This window comes from Onychomys torridus, chromosome 8 (assembly GCF_903995425.1).
Source record: "Onychomys torridus chromosome 8, mOncTor1.1, whole genome shotgun sequence".
In the NCBI taxonomy this organism is placed as follows: domain Eukaryota; kingdom Metazoa; phylum Chordata; class Mammalia; order Rodentia; family Cricetidae; genus Onychomys; species Onychomys torridus.
The window spans coordinates 108,845,707-108,860,622 of NC_050450.1; the positions used below are offsets into that span (position 1 = coordinate 108,845,707).

General features: G+C 48.0%; 1 protein-coding gene across 4 annotated transcripts in view; it reads right to left on the reverse strand.

Annotated features, from left to right (window-relative positions):
• Ccdc57 (coiled-coil domain containing 57) overlaps positions 1–5,197 on the reverse strand; it is a 98,056-nt gene extending 92,859 nt beyond the window's left edge. For all 4 annotated transcript variants that reach the window (XM_036197578.1, XM_036197577.1, XM_036197579.1 and 1 more), the window contains exon 1: positions 5,064–5,197. The gene's annotated coding sequence lies outside the window, so the exon portion shown is untranslated. The remainder of the gene's footprint in view (positions 1–5,063) is intronic.
• Between the last annotated feature and the right edge of the window lie 9,719 nt (positions 5,198–14,916).

Sequence of the window (14,916 nt, forward strand, 5' to 3'; positions counted from 1 at the left end):
GGCTTTATTTATATAGTCAATCTGAGGCCACTCACAGGGAAGTACACAAGGCCAGCAATGCTGGGTGTCATCACCTAGGCACCACAGCCAAGTGTGCAAGTAGAGGCACAGGGCTCTTGACACCTTTTGGAGGCAATGATGTCTGAATGTCACCCTCTTCCAATAGTATTTTCCCAGGGCACATGGAGGCATCTGGCAGGTGTATTTGTGTATCACTGTCACCCCAAAGAAGGTAGCAGTCTGACTGTCTGCAAGTGGGTCTTCTATAGAAAGAAAAAAAACACACTGCCCCAGGTTACCTCAACTCATTCACCCTGTATATATTTACAGAGAATGTGAAAAATGACAGCCAACACAGTGAGAGAGAGTCCAAAGTGAAGATGATGTGGGTTGCCTCACCTCTACTCAGATCAACAATAAGCAACCACAGACATAAAACTCAGTAATGGGCAGGAGGACCACAGGGGTTTGCTTTTGTGTTGTGCTGTATGTGTGGGTGAAGAGGAGGGCATGATGAATGAACGGAGGATGTGGCATGCTATGTATTGTCTGTAGTGTATGTGTATAAGTGTGTGGTACTGTGAAGGTATATAAGTGAGTTCATGTGTGCTATGGTGTGTTGTGTTATGCGTTTACATCAACTCCAAAGTCCCTAAGCCAGTAGCTGCTCTTTATATAAGCAAGAATAGTACTTAGAGAAAATTTCATTCATGAAATTACTGATAACAAAAATTATAGTCAGGCTGGAGAGATGATTCAGTGGTTAAGTGTACTTGCTGCTCAGGGCTGAAGAGATGACTCAGGGGTTAGGAGCACTGGATGCTCTTCCAGAGGACCCAGGTTCAATTCCTGGTACCCACGTGGCAGCTCACAACTGTCTGTAACTCACCTTCACACCAGTGCACATAAAATAACAATTAAATAGATTATTTTAAAAAAGAGTACTTGCTGCTCTTGCAGAGGACCTGATTCCTTTCCCAGCACCCACATGGCAGCTCACAAGCATTTGTAACTCAAGTTCCAGGGCCTCTGATGCCTTCCTCTGGAGTCTGTAGGCTCCTTCGTATACATGGTTCCACAAGCACACACACAGACATAAAAATAAATAAGTAAAGTCAAAATCATCAGGACTAAAGGAAAGAATGAATGTTCCATTGGACAGTGGGCACAGTTTTGTGGCAGGTCTTCCTGTAAGTTCCATAAATGCAGGAGTAATGGAAACAGAAAAATATTTGGCAAATACCATATAAGTATTTCAGGTCTGAGGCTGCCAGGAGCAGAAGTCACCATATTTTAGCACTCAGGCTCTCTGACTCCACAGTAGGTCAATGTAAGTGCTGACTCTTTGACAGTTTCTAATGAGGCCTTGAAGCTTCAGCAAAAAGAATCCTAAGAGAAAATCCAGGAGATAGAATATATATATAGAATAGAGGTGGTAGTAGCTGGGAGTGGCGGCACACACCTTTGATCCCAGCACTGAGAGGAAGAGATAGGTGTATCTGTGAACTCAAGGCTAGCCTGGTCTACAGAGCAAGTTCCAGGACAGCCAGAGCTACACAGAGAAACCCTGTCTTGGAAAACCAGGGGTCGGGACAAAAAGAATAGAGATGGTGGCTCTTTAGTCTGAAATTACTAGAAATATCAGGGTCCTTAAAGAGGGACAGGAGACAGAGGACCAGAAAAGCTACTGGGCCACTTAATTAGATTGAGCCTATTTGTCATAAAGAGGCTTTATGCAGCAACTGACGGAAACAGATGCAGAAACCCACAGCCCAACATTAGGTGGAGCTTAGGGAATCCTGCAGAAGAGGGAAGGAAGGATTGTAGGAGCCAGAGAGGTCAAAGACACCACATGAAAACCACAGAACCAACTAACCTGGGTTCATAGGGGCTTACAGAGACTGAATTGACAACCAGGGAGCCTGCCTGGGACTGTCCTAGGCACTCTGCGTATGTTACAGTTGTGTAGCTTGGTCCTCTTGTGGATCGCCTAACAGTGGGAACAGGGGCTGCCTCCAACTCTTCTGCTGGCTCACTGGGGCCTGACTCCTCACACTGGGTCTCCTTGCCAGCCTTAATACATGGGGAAGTGCTTAGTCTTACTGCAACTTGATATTGTTGTGCCCACGTCTCGAGCTACTACCCCGCTCCAGCAAGACCACCACAGAGCCAGTATTCAATGCAAAACAAGCAAGCCCGGGCTTGGTCCGTGTCCAACACTCCAACTAAGTGGGTGGAGGAAGATGGCCCTGAGTGAGCTCTCAGGGTGAGGGGTTTTTAAAGGGAAAAACCCACCAGCAGGGTGGTACAAGCCTTTGCATCATATGATTGGGTGAGGATGTGTAATCTTTGAATTTACTGGTTGGGGGTTACAGCTATCATTTTTGGGCAGGCCTGGACAAGTCCCAGGCTTTGTCCATGAGCTGCCATGGAGGCTGGCTGGCCTAGTACATACTGACTGTGGGGGCTGACTCAGTAGCCCAGGCTCTGTCCTTGAGCTGCCATTGAGGCTGGCTGGCCTAGCATGTTCACATTGACCCATGCATATAACTCTAAGTTGGTGAGGGGTCCCGGACAGTAAATACTGGCTGAACCTTGAGTGGTCAGACGGAGTATGTGCAGAAAGGGAGCTACTGCAAGGACTAGGAAACTGCTTGCTCAAGTCTCAGGAAACTGAAATTGAGGCCTGATCACTGAGAGAAAGACTGTCAGCGGTTATGGCATCTGCTTGGTCCTTTCAATATGCCATGTTTTACAGATACTCATGGGAGACCGCTCTTTCCTAAACAGAAACAGAGTAGTAGTAGATGGGGACACGTGGCCAGAAGTTTCTCCGGTCCGCCTAGCCCCGAGGTCCCGCATAAAATAATCATTCAGTAAGACTAAGGACCTTCCCACCCGTCAAGGCTGGGCAAGGCGACCCAGTATGAGGAGTCCGGTCCCAAAAGCCAGCAGAAGAGTCGGAGACAGCCCCTGCTCCCACTGTTAGGAGTCCCACAGGAGGACCAAGCTAAACAGTTGTAACAGTTATTACAATTACCAATTGTTTGGCCTATGGTAGACTTCTTGCTAGCTAGCTCTTATAACTTAAAGCAGCTGCGGGACCAGAGAACCACCAACTGCCAGGCCAGGTGGGACCAGAGAAAACTCCAGCTACAGGGGTGGGTAGGAATAAGGGTGTGGGGGGGTAGGGGTTGAGAGGAGAGGAGGAAGGAGAAACTGCAGCCAGGATATAAAATAAGTAATTTTTCTTTTAAAGGGGTGGTGTGACTGGGAAACCTGCAGCTTCTACAGAGATTGAAATTCTTGAAGATAAAGTATATTAGGGTGAAAAAGAAAAACAGCGCAAACCAGGCTCTGCAAGGCAAGGATCACAAAGAAAAGCAAAAGTATTTCCAGAAGCTGCTACATGCATGCTGCGGTCTGAATAAGAATGGCCCCCACAGGCTCATGTATTTGAATGCTTAGTCACCAGGGAGTGGAGCTGTTTGAAAGGATTACAAGGACTAGGAGATATAGACTTGTTGGAGGAAGTGTGTCATTGGGGGTGGGCTTTGAGGTTTCAAAAGTCCATGCCAGACTGTCTTGCTTTGTCTCTGTCTCTCTCTCCTCTCTCTCTCTCTCTCTCTGTCTGTGGATCAGGATGTAGCTCTCAGCTGTTGCTCCAGCGCCATGCTTGCCACCATGATGATAACGGACTGAGCTTCTGAAACTAAACAAGCCCCCAGTTAAATGCTTTCCTTTTTAAGAGTTGCCTTGGTCATGGTGTCTCTTCACTGCAATAGAACAAAGACTAAGACAATGAGCTTATATTGGACTGTTCCTGAAGCCAAGGAGTCAATTCTTGCCTGGTCCTCATGGAGGAGTTTCATAAAGGATTTCAGGGTATAGGTGGAAGGACAGTGACCCTTGGGGTCATCAATGATCTCCATCTCTTCATGACCAGCCTCAGGCCTGTGCCATCCCCAACCCCTTAGAGTTACTGAGTCTCCTTCACTGTCATCCTCACAGAGGACTGGCCTGTATGCAGACAGGAGCCCTGGAGAATACAGTCTGTACCTGCTTTAACCGGCTCTCTCAGGGCCACAGCTGCCAGTTGAAACCTACTCTGATCCAGATCCTAAATAAAGACGGTTGGAAACTGGATCCCAGTTGAGTCTAAAAGGTCTGAATGGTTTGATTCAGCTAACTTGTGATTTCTTTTCTCCATCCAACATAGCAAAAATAAAATGTGACTGAGTGGTGGTGGCCCACTCCTTTAAATCCAGCACCCAAGAGGCAGAGGCAAGTGGATCTCTGAATTCAAAGTCAGCCTGGTCTACAGAGTGGGTTCCAGGACAGCCAAGGCTACACAGAGAAACCCTGTCTTGAAAGACCAAAAACCAACCAAACAAACAAAAGAATAAAATGTGAAATTAAATGGAAAAAATCAGGACATTTTCACTGATGTATGCTAAAATTAGTAACTGAAAATATGGTTAGAAGTAAGACTTTTACACAGTCAAGCACCTCCCCCAAAAAGTATTATCATCTACAACAGGAAAATAATAAAGTAACTTTATTTAGTTAGTTAGGTTTTTGAGACAGGGTCTCTACTTAGCCATGGTTATCCTGGAACTATGCAGACCAGGTTGGCCTCGAACTCAGATCTACCTGCCTCTGCCTCCCAAGTGCCAGTATTAAAGGCGTGGGCCACAAAGCCAGCAGAAAATAACTCTATGATAGCCACTTGGCAGACACCACTGTCTTCTGGGAGGCACAAGGGCAGAATGCTAAAAATGAGTAACTTAATCATGTTAAATATTGGGCCAACTCAGGATGAGATGCAATCTACAAAATAACGGACTCATGAAGTTCCTGAGAGACTGAGGCGCTGTTCCAGACTGCAGCGCAGTAAAAACACTGCGGTTATGTTCAGATTTGAGTGAACCCTGCCTGCACCCAGTGCTGCTACCGGCCGTTGCCTCTCGATGGTCGCCTGTAGCTACTTAGGCAGGCGTTTGGGAAGTCTGGGTCAAAGCTACATGGAAGCAGGAACCTGATGCGATGGCCATGCCACTCACCACGTGCGCCACCCGGCAGGACCCAGTGATATCCGCTTCGCCTTCCGGCGCGCGACCAAGAACCGGGAGAGCCCGCACTGGGGTCTCCTGGATTCTGAGCGCCTGCAGTCGCCCGCCGCACCTATAGTGCGGGCCTCGTAACCATAGCGACTCTGAGTGGCGCCCCGGTCCCTCCGGCAGAAACAGGAACACCAACACAGAGTTCCGGCCTCTGCCTAGTCCACGCTGGTACTGAAAGAAGAGATGCATGGGGTTTGGTGAACTATGGGACTCCACGAGTAGTGCAAAAGCCAGTGAGCAAGCGTCCACACCTGTGGTGCCCTGTGGCCCACCCCCCAAGGTGGCCTGAGGATCCCCAGGGTGCCCATTTTGTAGCCTCAAAGAACTAGCTTCATCTTACACAGGAGGCGCTAGCAGGCAGAGTGACTGGGAGCTTAGGTGAAGAGCCTGCAAGTCGGGCACGGAGAGTTATTTGGGAGACGCAGATCTTTCCTGCATTGCGTTGGTGTAGACTGCACATGGGACTGTGGCAAGGGTGCACTGGACTGCACATGGCAAGGTTGGAGGGGGTTAAGTGAAGGATTGGTCCTACTTCAGAGCCCTGGGTGAGGAAGGGCCACAAGAAATCCTCCCCAGGGTTTCCCCTGATACCTCAGACATCAAAGGGTGAACGTTTCCCCAGGACCCTAGCTTTCCTGGAGCTTGTCCCGTTGGACTATATAGAGTTAGATGGAGAGAGGCTGGTTACTGGGAAGGGCTTGCATGGGGCCCCACATCAGGCTCGCCTCTGTCTTTGTCTCACCTAGTCGTTTAAATCCTCAGGCCATCTGAGGGCCAAGGAGATGGCTCAGTGGGTAGGCCTGATGACCAGAGTTGCACTCTGGAACCCACATAGTGGAAGGAGAGAACCAACTCCCATGAGTTTTCCTCTGACCTCCACATGTTGTGATGTGCATGTTCACACAGTCACAAACATATAAATAATAAAAAGAATGGTATTCTGATCTCTTTTTCCTAAAGAGGCAAACTGTGGCCTGGCCCTGGGTCAGAAGCAGCACAATTCCTAGGGAGTGGGGAGTGTCTGGGAATCCCCTGGTCCAGGAGGGCAGCGTCCAGAGGTCTAGCGTCATTCCTGTGCTATATGTTCTGTGGTCTTCCTCCACCCTGTGAGTCAACCTTTCACTTGGACTTGCTGTTCCCACTTCCTGATAGCATACAGGTACTTGACCTGAACCCTCCTCCTGACCGCATGTCTACCTTTGTCCTTCTGCTGCTGTCTCCACAGCTGGATCTCCTAGATCCCTAAGGGCCTTTTGTGCTATTAGAATGTGACATATGCTCAGCTGTCAGTTCTTTCCTGCCCTAGATGAGGGGCCCAAGAGTCAGCCCCAAGCTGGATGTATCCACAAATATACTCACATCCTTGGTTCTGCCTCACCCAGTCATATTCCTAGGAACTTCCCAAGGTGACGGGGGAATTGCCCCCCACACCCCATGTACATGAAAATGGCCAGAAAAGGCTGGGAGGATCCAGCCTAAGCTGGGTGCTCAAAGTAGGGCTAGAATACCCACAAGGGAATCAGAGCATGTGGCACCTGAGTCCCCAAGCCTTGGTTCCCTTATCTGTGAAGTGAGGGTCTGTAAAAGCCTGTGTGTTATGGACAGAAGTGGGTTCCCCAGAATCCATATCTTAAATTCCTATTTCCCAAAGCAGTTGCTTTGGGAAGTTAAAGCTTTAAGGAGATAATTACTGATAAATGAGGTCTAGTCCCATAGGGCAGGCATCCCTTCTAAGAAGAGAAAGAGGGGCTGGAGAGATGGCTCAGTGGTTAAGAACACTGGCTCACAACTGTCTGTAACTACAGTTCCAGTGGATCTGACACCCTCACACAGATACACATACAGGCAAAATACCAATGCATATAAAATAAATTTAAATAAATTATTTTTAAAAAGAAGGGAAAGAGATGCAAGGGGCACACTGAAAGGCCAAGTGAGGACATAGGAAGAAGGGGCTGTCTGCAGGATGAAGAGAGAGGCCAGAAGAAACCAGCTTTGCTGGCTTGCTGACCTCAGACATTCATCTCCAGAACTTAGAGAAAAGAGTGTCCGTGTGAAGCCCCAACCCTTGGCATTGAGTTATGGCAGCCGGAGTAGAAACACCACATCATAGGGAAAGGTGCTTGGAACTGTGTCTGGGTAACCTAGGTGTCATGGTGACTAGTCATTCTTGCAGCTAAACCACATGCCCCATGGGGTACCTAAGAACAGAAAAAAGCAGGGGTGCCATCTGGGTCTAGAAGCTTTGGCAGTGTCCCACAGCCTTCGTACAAACCCCAGTGCAACTGAGCTTGGGTGCCTTGGCTGTATCTCCCTCAACCATTCTGCCCCACCAGATATACCAAGATTCCTTCCAATACTACCTGGGGGTGCTGGCTCATATTGTCACACCCTGCAGCCTCCCAGATGGCCACATCCCAGTCCTTCAGCATTCCCTTCGAGGCAGAGTATATGCTGGAGCCTTGACACCTCCAGGCTGAAGAAAGCCCTCCCCTGGGACCCCTTGCACCCCACATACCACTAACCCCCCCAAAACCCCATTTTCAGCATCACTAGCCAAGAGATGGCTAGGGTATGACATTTACCCCACTCCCTTGGATGACAATACAGTTGGGTGAAAGACAGTCCAACTGACATGAAAAGATACTAAACGTACATCTTAACATTCTGGGGAAACCAGGATGCCGGCAGGGGCACACCCACACCAGAGACTCAAGGGGCAGATCCTCCTGTGTCCTTTAGCTGCTACTGATGGCAGCCATCTTTGGCGTCCTTGACTGCAGGAGTGGTCATGTGGCTTTCTACATTATGCCTCTCTTCACATACTACTCTGCTTTGGATGACAGTCACATTGGATCAGGATGTATTCAGGACAGTGTAACCTCATCTTAACCAATTACATCTTCAGTGATCTTGTTTCCAAGTAAGGCCATATTTGAGGCACAGGTGTCTAGGAGCCTGTCTTTTGGGGATCCAGCATGTACCCGACTATAGACCATTTTGTCTGGGCCTGTGCTGGACTCCAGTGGCCACTCTGCAATGATCCTTCCTACAGATGCAGAGGAGAGTATACAGGCTAAGGGACACTGCCTTATGCCATAGTGAGTGGTGCAGCTGCAAGTTCACCTTGCCTGTGGCCCTGTGCACAGCCCAAGCCTCTGTCCAGGGTCCTCTCGGACCACCTGCACCAGTGTCACCACCCCAGTGCAGGCGTCAGCACATCTCTGACTAGCAGATGCCTGGGTTCCAGAGTAGAATGGAAGAGGAAGAGTAGGAAGGCTAAAGCTGGGCCAGAATTCTGGGATGCCAGAACACAAACTGACTTGGTGGATGCTTACTGATCACTGAGTGAGCAACCTGACTTAGTAGTTGGACAGCCTCCTAGGACAATGCCCTAGACATGAAAGCAGCACCAGAGCTGCCCAAGCACTCCTGGTCATGCCATCCACAACCTGGGAGTCCTTCCTTTGGCTTCTGGCCATGGGCCAACCTTGTCATGGCACATACCCCCAACACACACACACACACACACACACACACACACACACACACACACACACACACACATCTGCCTTAGGACTCTAGGCCTAGTTGGGGCCTAGCACTAGGGATCTGGAACAGGAAGTAGTGTAGGGCCCCTGCCTGGGCACAGACCTGTGTGGCCCTGAGCAAGCCACTTCCCTTAGGTTCAGGAAATGGAAGTATCAAGCTTGTTGGGGTGACTTCTCCATCTGCCAGAGGGCAAGAGGTAAGCTAGAAATGAAGGAGATGGAAGCCACCTGTTTCTTGGACCTCTGTCTTAATGAATGGATGAAGATATTTGACCATGTTCCCTACTAGGTCCCTAAGTAGGGAGCCATGCTCTCAGCTTGGAGCACCCTGGGAATGACTATGTCACCTGTACTCCACAGACAAGGACAGAGGTACAGAGGTATAGATAGGTAAGGTTCATTATAGGGGAGATGTATCACCCACCTACAGTATACCAGGACTTGTACAAATGGTTCCTGTTCCCCAAGAATCAGAGAATTGAATAGGGTCACCAGGATAGGTGGACTGGCTAGTGACTGAGGACATAAGAGATGAGGCTTTAGAAGAAAGGAGGGCATGTGTCTGGGAAGGGACAGACAGCAATGGCCAACTCCGCTGCTGGCCTCACCATCAGAAACCTGTGGTCTTCTGCTTCCCTGTGTGCTTGGTCTTTGAGATCTCAGTGCTGACTCACAGGGAGGGGTAGCAGTTCCTGTTTCCTGATTGACAGCTGCTCAGAGCCTCACCCCTTCCTCGGTCCAAGGCATGAGTCTAGCATAAAGGCTGTCTACCCCTAAGTTCCCTTGTCCCTTTATCATGGTCTGGCCTGTCTCCTGGAGCTCTTGATTCTTCCATGATGAAAGCCAAGAGCAAGAACCTTTCAAAACAAGGGTCAGAGGTCATGACATCTGCCTCCTTGGTTTGGGGTGCTCCACACTGTGTATCTTTGGTTGCAATGTAGATATGATAAGCTCTATGTAGATGGTGGGGGTGAATCAGGCCTCAGTCAGTAAAGGAAGAAAAATTATGGGGCAAGGTGTGTCAGCTCTTGGGGTCACAAGCTGTAAGATGTTTAAACCCTGCTCAGCAGAAGTCATGGTAAAAGCGGATGGGCAGGACTAGCTCAAGTAGACCAGTATGAATGCTCATCTGAGCCAATGCTAAATATAAGCAAAGGAGCGCTGGCCATTTGGGAAGTCTGAAGGTTCCACCCCATTCCTCTGATGGAGAATGGGCTAAAGGCTTATGGGAGGGATGAGGGCTGGCCAGGCGGGGGGCAGGTCCACCTCCTGCTGACCATCTATTCACCTTGTCTGAGTGATCCTGGCCCTGAGCCTGGAGGTCTAGGGGGACACAGGAGGCCTTGGGAATTACTATTGCTATGGACAGAAAGTAAAGGACAGAAGAAGCTGAAGGTTGCCTGGGGAGAAGGAGCTCTGCTTGGACTGAGCAGGATGGAGGGCACCCCAGGGCACCTGGGCTACATGGGCAGTCAGAACTGTCAGTGCAAGGGTGGCCTTGAGGTCTGTAAGAGTAGAATAAGTACAGTGGACAGAAAAGGACGAGGACCAGGGTCCCCAGACGTGTGGCTCAGGAGATGTGGGTAAGGTCTCTGAGCTGCTAAAGGGGAGGGAACCACACGCAGCTAGGGAGGCCCAGGGATGTCCACAGAGGAGCCGTGGGTGTGAGGAGTGGTTGGTGTGTTTCAGGGCCAGATAGAGCAAGGGTCTGTGCAGTGCTGGAGTTAAGTTTTGACAGTTATCCCTGTGACTAGAGTGCCACAGGATACTATCAGCAGAGGCCATGTGGCCACAGGTGATCCTCTGGACTCCAGAACAGGTCTTCCCTGCTCAGGTGGAGCCTGGGTGGCCTCATGGCTTCCTACTGTCATCTCATAAGCCAAGACTTGGGGGTGTCACTGTACAGAGCTGCCTTTTGTCACCTGCACTCACAGTCAGGTGCTGCCCTTAAATCCTTGGGGTATGGAGAAAGATGACTGGCCTGAGAACAGCAGGGAGGGAGGGAGACAGAGTCAGTAGGGACCAGGAGTCCAGTGGAGGCTTGTGATGGCTGTTCTTGGTTGTCAACTTGACGACATCTGGAATTAACTAGTGGCTGGGTACACATGTGAAGGACTTTTTGTTGTTATTGTTGTTTGGTTGTTTGTTTTGTTTTGTTTTTTGAGACAGGGTTTCTCTGTGTAGTTTTGGTACCTGTCCTGGAACTCGCTTTGTAGCCCAGGCTGGCCTCAGACTCACGGAGATCCGCCTGGCTCTGTCTCCCAAGTGCTGGGATTAAAGGTATGCACCACCACCGCCCAGCTGTGAAGGACTTTTAAAAATTAATATTATAAGTCATTTGAAGTGGGAAGACCCACTTTATTATTTTTTTTAAAGATTTATTTATTTGGGCTGGAGAGATGGCTCAGAGGTTAAGAGCACTGGCTGCTCTTCCAGAGGTCATAATAAATAAATAAATAAATAAATAAATAAATAAATAAATAAATAAATAAATAAACAAACAAACAAGCAAGCAAACAAACAAACAAACAAATAATTTTTAAAAGGTGTGTTTATTTATTATATATATAGCATGTATGACTGCAGGCCAGAAGGGGGCGCCAGACTTCATTACAGATGGTTGTGAGCCACCATGTGGTTGCTAGGAACTGAACTCAGGACCTCTGGAAGAGCAGTCAGTGCCCTTAACCTCTGAGCCATCTCTCCAGCCCTGGAAGGCCCACTCTTATTCCAGGTCTTTCAAGGTGGGAAGCTCCACCTTTAATCTGGGCCACACCTTCTGGTGGCAGTCTATGTAAAGGCATGGAAGAAGGAAGCTCTTCACTCTCTGACCACTTGCTTTCATTCTTGCTGGCAAGTTTATTCCTTCACTGGCATTGCAGCCCACTTCTTCAGGATTCTGGAGTATATGGAAGACCAGCTGAGACATCCAGCCTCATGGGCTGAACAACTACTGGATTCTTGGATCTTCTATTGGTAGATAGGCATTGTTGGGCTAGCTGGTTAACAGCTTGTGAACCATTCTAGTAAATCATTTCTGTTCCTCTGAGTAACACCAGGCTGGAAGTGCCACCGCAAGGCCTGAAAAGCAGGCCATGGGGACATGGACAGAGACAGCAGAGGAGGACAAGGAGCTACAAGTAAATGACCCCTGTCCTTCATATCCCAGGTTAGCCCACAGGGAGATCTGGGACCTAAATGGTACCAAGGAGGGGCAGAGGTAGTCTGAGTGTTCCCTCAAGCTGAAGTAAGGGAAGATGGAGAGAAACAAAGAGGAGGAAGAGCACCCAGGGAATCCTGGGCACACAGAGCAAGACAATTTGTGTCCACAGACTCCAGGACCAATTCCCTACCCATCCTCCAGGCATAGAGATTAAACTGGGGTGGGTGCACCCCTATTCACTAAACCAGCTGTCCAGCTGGATCCCAGACAGAGCTGTGACTTTCTGTTGGCCTGGTCTGGCTACCTTAAGTAGGGTATCACTGCAGCTAAAGCCTGGAAACCCCACAGAATTCTGGATAAGGTGGGGAGGGAGGACATGGACAATGGGCTTTGTCACCCCATAAAAGAGAGGAAGACAGCCGGGCGGCGGTGGCGCACGCCTATAATCCCAGCACTCAGGAGGCAGAGCCAGGCGGATCTTTGTGAGTTCGAGGCCAGCCTGGTCTACTGAGCGAGATCCAGGAAAGGCGCAAAGCTACACAGAGAAACCCTGTCTCAAAGAACGGAAACAAAAGAAGAGAGAGAGAGAGAGAGAGAGAGAGAGAGAGAGAGAGACCCAAAGCAATCTCCAGCCTCAGAGTAAAGCTAGCAAGGCCTGCTCCAGTTTAGACACAGAAAAGGCAGAGTGCACACCCCTAGTCTGTAAGCAAGAAAAGAATAGCTCTCTGACATAGTAGCACATGCCTTACCAGCACTTGGCAGGCAGAGACAGGCAGAATCCTCTATAAGTTTGAGGCCAGCCTGGTCTACATAGTGAGTTCCAGACCAGTCAACATTATATAGAGAAACCTTGTCTCAAAAATAAAACAAACTCTAAGCCAACTGTAATGGCTCATACCTTTAATGCCAGTGCTAGGGAGAATAAGGCAAGAAGAACATAAGATTGAGACTAGCCTGGGCTACACAGTGAGATTACCATCTCAAAAACAAAAATAAAAGACATTTGTTTGGGGCTGGCAGTGTAGCTCAATAGAAAAACACTTGCAAAGCATGTGAAAGCCCCTTAGTTTGATCCAAAACAACAACAGAGAGCTCAGAACATTAAAAAAAAAAATGCTGGGATAATTGGATATCCACATGTACAGGAATGAGTACTCTCACAGAGAGTAACTGGAAATTGGACAATGGGTCAATGAATCATCAACTCTTAGATGAAAACATAAGGGTAGAGGTCTATTTCCAATATCAAAAATAAAGAGAAAGAAAGGGAAAGGAAAAGATAGAGTAAAACTTCATGGCAGGGGGTTTATCAGGACACTTAGAATACAAGCAATGGAAAGTAAAGGTAATAACAGACCTGTCGGTACATACCTTTAAGCCCAATACTCAGGAGACAGGTAAAGATAGGTGAGTAGAAATCCAGGCTAGCCAGTGCTACATAGTGAGACACTGTCAAAAAAACAAAACAAAACAAAACAACAACAAAAAAAAAAAAAACAGAAAAAGAAAAAAAGTCAGCTGGCAATGAAGGCTTAGTGGGTAAAGCATTTATTGTACAGTATGATAATAGGAGGAGTTCAGGTCTCGAGTACCCATGTAAATACCAGGTGAGTAGGTGTGGTGACCTGCCTGTGATCTCAACAAGGAAGTGGACAGTGGAGACAGGGAATCTCTCTGGCAAACTAGGTAGGCAGACCAGCCAAATGGGTGAGCTCTGGATTCAATGAGAAATTCTGCCTCAATAAATAATTAAAACCAACAAACACATGTCATCTGGCCAGGCAGTGGCCCAGCTCTTGGGAGGCAGAGGCAGTCCAATCTCTGTGAGTTCGAGGCCAGCCTGGTCTACAAAGCAAATTCCAGGACAGGCTCCAATGCTACAGAGAAACCCTGTCTTGAAAAACAAAAACAAAAACAACAACAACAAAAAAGACATGTCATCTGTCAACTTTGAGCCTCCACAGGCACACACACATTATGTGCTTAAGCACACCCCCACATGTACTACACACACACACACACACACACACACACACACACACACACACACACCATGATAGAAAAGCTAGAAATGGGGCTGGAGAGATGGCTCTGTGGTTATGAGCACTTGTTCTTGCAGAAGACCTGGGTTTGATTCCCAGCACCTAATAAAATAAAAATAAATAAAGCAAAGAAATGATGTTTAAATTACTAGTCACTTGAGAAATGCAAATCAAAACTACGTGAGCTGCTATTCCACGCTCATATGGATGACTTTAATAAAAATAAAAACAGAAAACCTACAACCAGAGAAAATAGATGTTGGCAAGAACATGGAGAAATTGGAAGTCATCTGCTCTGTGGTGGGAGTGTGACATGGGGCAGGTGGTGTGGAAAGCATCTGGGTAGTTAGTTCCTCATGAAGTTAAACACGCAATTCCTGTTTTATGTGAGCCAGCAATTTCATTCCTACATATATTGCTGGGAGAGATAAAGACATGTGTCTCTACAAGGACCTGTCTATCATGACTAACGCTTGTATGAACATTTATGTACCAGAGGTGTACTGGCCCAAATGTCCATCAACAGGTGAACATATTCACAGGATACATTCTGTCTGAATAGTAGAGTATTATTCAGTATAAAAGAACTGAAGTACTTTATGGTCAGTGGAAGAAATCAGTCACACAAGGCCACATACTGAAAGATGTCTGCAATCCCAGCTGCTTTGGGAGTCTGAGGCAGGAGGATTCCAAGCTCAAAGCCTGCCTAGGAAACTTAAGACCTTGTCTTAAAATAAAAAAGAAGAAAAATGTCTGGAAGTATAGCTAACTCAGCAGTAGAGCACTTGCCTGTTTGAGGCCCTGATGTTCCATCACACACACACACACACACACACACACACACACACACACACACACACACACACACACACGCTGTTTCCATGTGCATGAAATGTCCACAGAGGAAGAGGCAGAAATTACAGAAATAGTTGTCAGTGGGAACAGAGTGGTCACCTAGTGGGTGCAGGGTTCTGTAATGGGTGATAGAAAGACTTTGAAACTGGAGGAAGCTGGTGGTTACATAACTCTTGGAGGCA